The following is a 7,267-nucleotide window of genomic DNA, read 5'->3' as shown; positions in this document are numbered from 1 at the left end:
AAGGTTCCTAAAAAATGTAAAAATATTGATTGTAAAGACAAAAAATGTTAAAATATGTAAAGAATGAGGAGCAAAGTGAAGGGACCATTTCTGCCAAAAAAATCGATAAATATGAAAGACGTAGAAAGTGCAAGGATGAAAAGCCTGGAGTTTGCCCCGGACCGTTTTTTTCATGTTTTTATGAAAAAATGTAAAAGTTTTGACTGCAATGATCAGAAGTTTCAAAACGGTTAAAGAATTAAAGGGATAGGGATTAGCAAATTTTTAGAAAATGGATCAAAGTTGTCAAACCGTTAAAGTTTTGTGGTCAAACTTTAAATATTAAAAGGCTTTTAAAAAGTGTAAAAATATGAATTGCAAGGACCAAAAATATCAAAATAGGTAAAGAATGAAGAGCAAAGTGCAGGGACCATTTCTACCAAAAAAATATTAAGTTTACTATTCCTAAGCTTCGTTTGTGTGTGTGTGTATATATATATATATATATATATATATATATATATATATATATATATATATATATATATATATATATATATAAAAGTGCAAGAATTTGAATAGTAAACTGTTTAGATTTTTGGCAAGACACGTCCCTTGAGTTATAATTTTGGCTTTTGGATGTGATTTGATCTTTCTTATATACCTTATGCGACATGTCCTTCTTTTAGGCCTTATAGTTTGATAAAAAATTTATTTGTAATGAAATGACCATTTTACCTCTACTTAACTCTACAAAGTTAAAACCTAAAAACTATAAATATTAATTTATTATATCATTATACAAGTTCATTTCTATTATGAATAACAAAAATTAAGTATTATATATATTCATTTTAAACATTTAAATTTATTTAACTACCATACATTGAAGAGGAATTACTTATTGGTCTGACTTGTCTATTATTTTTTTATGATTTTAATTGTCATTTATATTTGTTGTGATTGAGAGTTGACCATATGTGTCATTTTACATTTTACTTGATTTAATAACAGAAAGAACTACTTAATAGAAAAATCATAGTCTTAACTTTTTATAACTTGTCATTAATCCAATAAACTATAGATTGATGTTCCTTTGAATCAATGGAGAAAGACGAACTTTAAGCCTTTTTCATTAAGTACCAACTTTTTTTGTTGCAAAATATATTCACGATGAGATATTCTCATATATTCACGATGAGATATTCTCATATGTTAAATCTTGTATTTATCCAAAAAAAAACATAGATTTATGTTTATGTTTGCTTGACTCATTGTAGGTCATAAATAAAGACTTGAATCCAATTTAGAATGAGAGTTTTAACTTTGTTGTTGAAGAAGGTTTACATGATTAACTTATTGCTGAAGTATGCCACCATGACACATTTGAGAAGTGATTCACATTATATAGGGGAAAAAAGCAAAAAAGTAAACTTTTGTACTTTATCCAAATAAATGATATAACACAGGGATTAAACCTGTAATTTACTACAATTTTTGGAATGACTACATGGGTATCTACATTTTGACAATAACGAGAGTTATATTAGAAGGGTAATCTGAAGACAATATTCAAGGTGAGGGTGCGAATTTAGGAAAACTTATCTTAAATCTCAAATGGTTAGCTACACTAAATTGATAAAACTTAATATCCTTTAGGCGCTGTTTTTCTGGCTAATGAAGATCTTATCGGGAAATTTGTGCAAGGGGAAGGTGCATTTGGAGCTGTTATATTGGACATATATTGTTATTAACCAATTCTCTTACAACTTTTCAAGGATGTTTGTGGAAAAAGTTCTTAAATATGATTCAGGGTTGAAATTGGAGATTAATTTTGTTTGTATTTTTCACTCTATTCAAAATTTATATTACATTGTATAAAATCATAATTTTATAAAATATCTATATATATATAATGTTGATTGGAAATTCAAACCAATTTGTTGTTGTAGTTTGAAGTAATCATTATATCATTATAACTTATGGAAAAAATATCTAACTTTATAAATTAATCAAATTTTTTATTATTGGTCAATTATTATCTTATGATTTATTTATAATTTTTTTCCTTTTATCCGTGGTGTCCACGGGTTACAACCACCTGGTGTGTGTGTATATATATATAAACGCAAGAATTTGAACAATAAACTGTTCAGATTTTTGGCAAGATGCGTCCCTTGAGTTATAATTTTGGCTTTTGGATGTGATTTGATCTTTCTTTTATACCTTATGCGACGTGTCCTCCTTTTCGTCGTCGTTATCTCAAGTGTGGATAAGTCTTTGTTGACCGGTCTGTAGGTGATATTTCCGTCTGTCCACGTGTTTGTCATCGTAGCCTGTGTCTGAGTATTTGATGTTTATCTGTTTTGCTTCACGATCCTTCCATGTTTCAAAATCGTCGGCCCCACCACCGACTCATCTCCACAGCAGGTTTTTTTTTTTTTTTTTTTTTTTTTTTTTTTTTTTTTTTTTTTTTTGATAACAAAGTAACCGATCATAGGGTTAATGTACCTCTACAGCGGCTTCACTGCTTACTTCCTACAAAGCGTTTTCAGAATCGTCACCTTGGTGGCGAGCATTCTTAAAGTTGCAGGCGCCGCCTTTTCACCGCCTCCGTCTTTCACAGCCATGATGGTCGGCGGTCAGTCCCATAATCTTACCTGTCAGTTTAGGGTTTAATGAAATTCAAATCTTATAATAAACAAAGTATTTTTTGCATTGTAAGTTTTTAACTACAAAAAAGAGAGCTCACTATGTTATCTTTGTTGCCTGTTACAATGAGTGTTCTTCCAGATGTAGTTGTACACGTGTCGAGACATAGCACAATGTCTGTATGTCCTGACAATACATAGGAACATGACATGGAGGAAAGATCATACACTCTTACCTGAAAGTAAACAACATGATTACAACACAGATTCATGAATCAAATCCAACATTTGTGATCAATGAAGGTATCTAGGTCAAAGAATAGTAATCTTACCTGTTCAACACTTGTAGCAACAGTAAGAAACTGTTCTTCAACAACCAAAAAATTCATGTCCACTATCTCCTCATTGTATCCGACAAGTCTTTTGTCAAGATTTAAATGAAAAGTTCCGTCAGGGGTTTTCAACACCCCCTATGCGAACATGTAACTCTATCGATAAAAAAATCTCTCACAATTTCACCTTCTTAAACCAACAAAAATCATCATGAACTCTTTCATTTCTTGAAATAATTGGGATTCTTATGCTATGCTAATCACTACAAACGAAAAAGATGGTGTTTCTGAATTAAGATTTGTTCTTTTACAATAGGGATTGTTGGATTTGGTATTGGTATTGGTCTAGCAGCAATGGTAAGTTCCTTAAAATTTTGCACTCCAAAATCCTTTTCTGCATCTTTTCATAGTTACTTATTATATATAATAATAATTTTGTAAGAGGGGAATCGAGCTATAGCAGAAAATCAATTTGCAGATTACATTTTTCCCGCTTTTGATTCACATCCAAATCTTTCAACATTTTGACTTTCTTCATTACTTTTCTTTCTTCTAGATTGTCAATGAAGCTGCTAAATCCAGATATCCAAGTGGTAACGAATTTAATTGTGGAGGTAACCAAAATTGTCCAAAAATTTTCATTTTTTCTCTTTCTTTTCGATTATCAAAATGATTATTTGTGGCTTATTAGGTTAACCAATTTAATTATGCAGGTAACCAAAATTCAGATATATCGAAGTGCATCTACATGTGTTTTTTGATATTGCTCAGGTGATTCAAGGCTTGCCAAATATATAGCATTCCATTTCCTTACACTTTGCATATGAAGGAATGGAATTTGATGAAAATTCAATACCAAGGGTATCTTTGTCTTTTTTACACGACATCTTTTGTTTTCTACAGCATGCATGACGAAATAGTTGAGTTAAAAGAAAAGATAAAAATTGTTAATCGAGAAAGAAAATATCATCAGCCAACTTAAGTGATTCTTTAAAAAAAATTTGTTTTAGTTTTGTTTACTAACAATTTTCACAAAAACAATACAGAGGTGCACCAAAGTATCTTCAGGTTGTCAAAATTTTGGAATATCATCATTATTAGCAAGGACAGTTCTAAAGTAAAGTACATTGTTATTTATTGGTAGTCAGTTATAGCAATGTACTTTTAAAATAGAGTCATTTAGTTTGAATTATTTTAAAAATAAAACTAATCTTTTTATAATACAGCTGTGAGAAATATTTTACTCAAAACAAAAATAAAAATACTTTCCTATTCTCCTGTTGCAATATTGTACTTTACACCTCATATCGATGCCCTTCTATCTCTTTGTTACTATCATGTTACTATTAGCTGCAAAAATGTTTGTATTGAAATTTGGGTTGTTCCTATGTAGGTAGATGGATGGAAGGAGTAAACAAAAAGTGACACCTTGCTAGACCCTGTATAGAGGGTAATTTAGATTCATAGTTAGGGTTAGATGCAAGAAATAGCAATGTGATTCTACCGATTTGTTCCTTATATCATCATTCTTTCATTCTTAGCTCTATTACAACATTCCACTGTTAACATTTAGCCTAATTATAGCAATGTAATCCAAGTATGAAACAGTTTTCTGTTATCTAATGGTTGGCATGATTTCATGTTCTTTTGTAGGCTTAAATTGACTCTTCTATTTTGTAAAGTTTTTGCAGCCCGGTTTAATTCTTTGGATTTGGAGAATAAACTCGAAACAAAATTGTCGCGTTCGACCCCGCAACGCGGGGTTCCCCACCTAGTTTTAATGAGAATTACGAAAATGAAATATAGAGTTTTGATCACTTGCTAGTTCTATGTATTTTCTTTCATTTTTTTAAAAAGACATAAATTTGCCTTGTATTTTAAAAATTTAAATTCTTTTAACTTTTGAGTTTTAAAAATGAAATCAATTAGTTGGAAAGAGAGAGGCGTAGTACAATTACGAACGTCAACGTAAAACTATTTTGGTTGGCCGAATGAGACATGTGAATATTTGAACCCAAACGGATGCCTATGATATTTTTCTAGAAATGTGGCCTTAGAAAAATTGTTGGTGAATTGTAGGGTGCGGGTGTCGTGGTAAGTTTCGGTTAAGACACAACAACAACGAGGTGAGTTTTTCTCGTGTTCTGTGGTTGCTCGCACATAAATATTTGTCATGCGTTTTTTATGTGGTTTTTATTTATTTATTGACAAAAATTTTTATGTTAAGTATGGTTGCGTACAAATGTTATTTTGGATTTGTTATCTCCTATGTGTGTTTTTGGATTACATGTTTAGCGGGAACGGGTGTGTGTTTAATCGTCGTGAGCATGACGAATGTGTGTGATCGGAGGGGATGGGAACTGAGAATCATCCTCATTTCCTTGGATATTTAAAATACATGAGTACAATGGATGATGATTTGTCTCAAGGAGAAGGGAAATGAACCTTCGGTTTTTTCTCTGGATAATTAATCGTTCCCTTAAATTATGTCTTCGAGTGAGATGTTTTGTTATATGAGTTATTGAACATATATGATAAAACTATTTTTTTAAGTGATGGACATGTATGTGCAACACGAACTCATCAGGCCCTAGGCTTACCTATTTAGAAATTTTAAATGTGCGCAACCTAGGAAACTATTTAGCTAGTGGCAAAGGAAAGGACAAGGAGGAGGATTAATCAAGAAGGCAACAAAGGAATTCCGCGAAGACATAACACCCGAAGCTCTTCGGTTGAAGACTTTATATTATTTTATTTTGCTTCCGCTATAGTTTAGTCTTGATGAGATTAATACGTAATCTTGAAGATCGATTAGATCTTAAACAGGTAAAATAATGATTAAACAGCAAGAACACGAAAATAAAGAACAAGTCAAGAATGAATCAAACGAGTCGAATGATTAAACTTAAACCCTCAGAAGAGCTCGATCAAGAACATCAATTGTAGAGGGTTAAAAGGTTTACAAGAACGATAAAGAAATCTGCAAAGCTATCGTTATTCTCTAAATCGTTAACCTAATATGCATGCAAGCATATCCTTATATAGTAAACCTAACAAGCTCACGGTTGGACAAGCCCAAACCGGAGCACAAAACATATGGACTAACAGCCGAGCCCAATGACACAATCCTTGAACGAATCTTCAACCCAACAATCTCCCTCTTTGCGTCAATTGGAGCAAGATCTTCACTTGTTACTTGGGCCAGCAGCGGTGGCAGGTACTTTCTTCTTCACAGTATTAAACAGACGCGAGATGAGAGCCAGTATCGTCTGTCTAAACCTGATGTACCATTGGATCATATCGTTGAAGTATTTAACATCATCCGTTGCATTCTCTTTACACCTTTGGATGATCGACAACACGTGCTCTAGACAAGCAGTGGTGTAAAGATGTTTGTCAGCTAAAGCAAAGAGACATTTCTGTCCTTCTGCTCTAGTGAACATGACCGAATTGCGTCTCGGGTCGATCTTGCCCATTTTCATTTGATTGAGATCACTGGCCGATCCCACAGGAGCTATCTTCGGTTTCTTCTTGAAGACAGTGGCTACCTCCTGATCCATTAGGGCTACCTCCATGATGTAACAGACTAACATCCTTTTGAGATGGTCTATAATCGGACCATATTCAGCTTCATTCGTCAAGAGGATGTTATGCAAGATGATCCAATCATGAGGATTTAGGTTCGGTAGATCTGCCAGGGATATAAGATGTTCAGTTCTTGCAGACCCTCGAATCACCTTGAACCGAACATTGATGAATCTTCCTTCGGTATAAGGCTTCAATACCCGAACATTCACTATCTTCTGGGCGCTCCATGTTAGATACTGAGGACGAGCAGCCTTCAGATAGAAATCGATCAGCTCCCTATCAACCTCAGGGTTCGGATGAGGGACTTCAAAAATATTGGAGAAGGCGTGGAAGATAAACGCCTTTCGAGTCAACGACATGTCGAACTGCGAATCGACAGAATTATAGCAGTCGAAGGAGATCACCGGCTCGAGCCATAGGATGCTAGGAGTATCTATGGCCTCCTTAATCATTCGCTCCCGAGTCCAGGCAGGGAAGAGAGTCTTCCTGCTCTCAAGGAGATCGTGGGCTTCTTTCTTCTTGCGTTCGGCTTCTTCAGCCTCTCGCGCCACACGATTGACATCATCATCAACATTGCGACTGTTTTTGCGTTTCAACATGTCCGCAATGGTTTCTTTATCTTCATCTTCATCTTCTTCCTCAGCTATGTTCTTCCCTTTATCCTTCACACCCGAACCCGAAGTTTGACCAGTCGGAGGTGGTTCGGTTGTGTGAGTA

Source organism: Lactuca serriola, chromosome 1 (genome assembly GCF_051521515.1).
Source record: "Lactuca serriola cultivar US96UC23 chromosome 1, Lser_US96UC23_V15, whole genome shotgun sequence".
NCBI lineage: Eukaryota > Viridiplantae > Streptophyta > Magnoliopsida > Asterales > Asteraceae > Lactuca > Lactuca serriola.
This window is presented reverse-complemented; position numbering follows the sequence as displayed.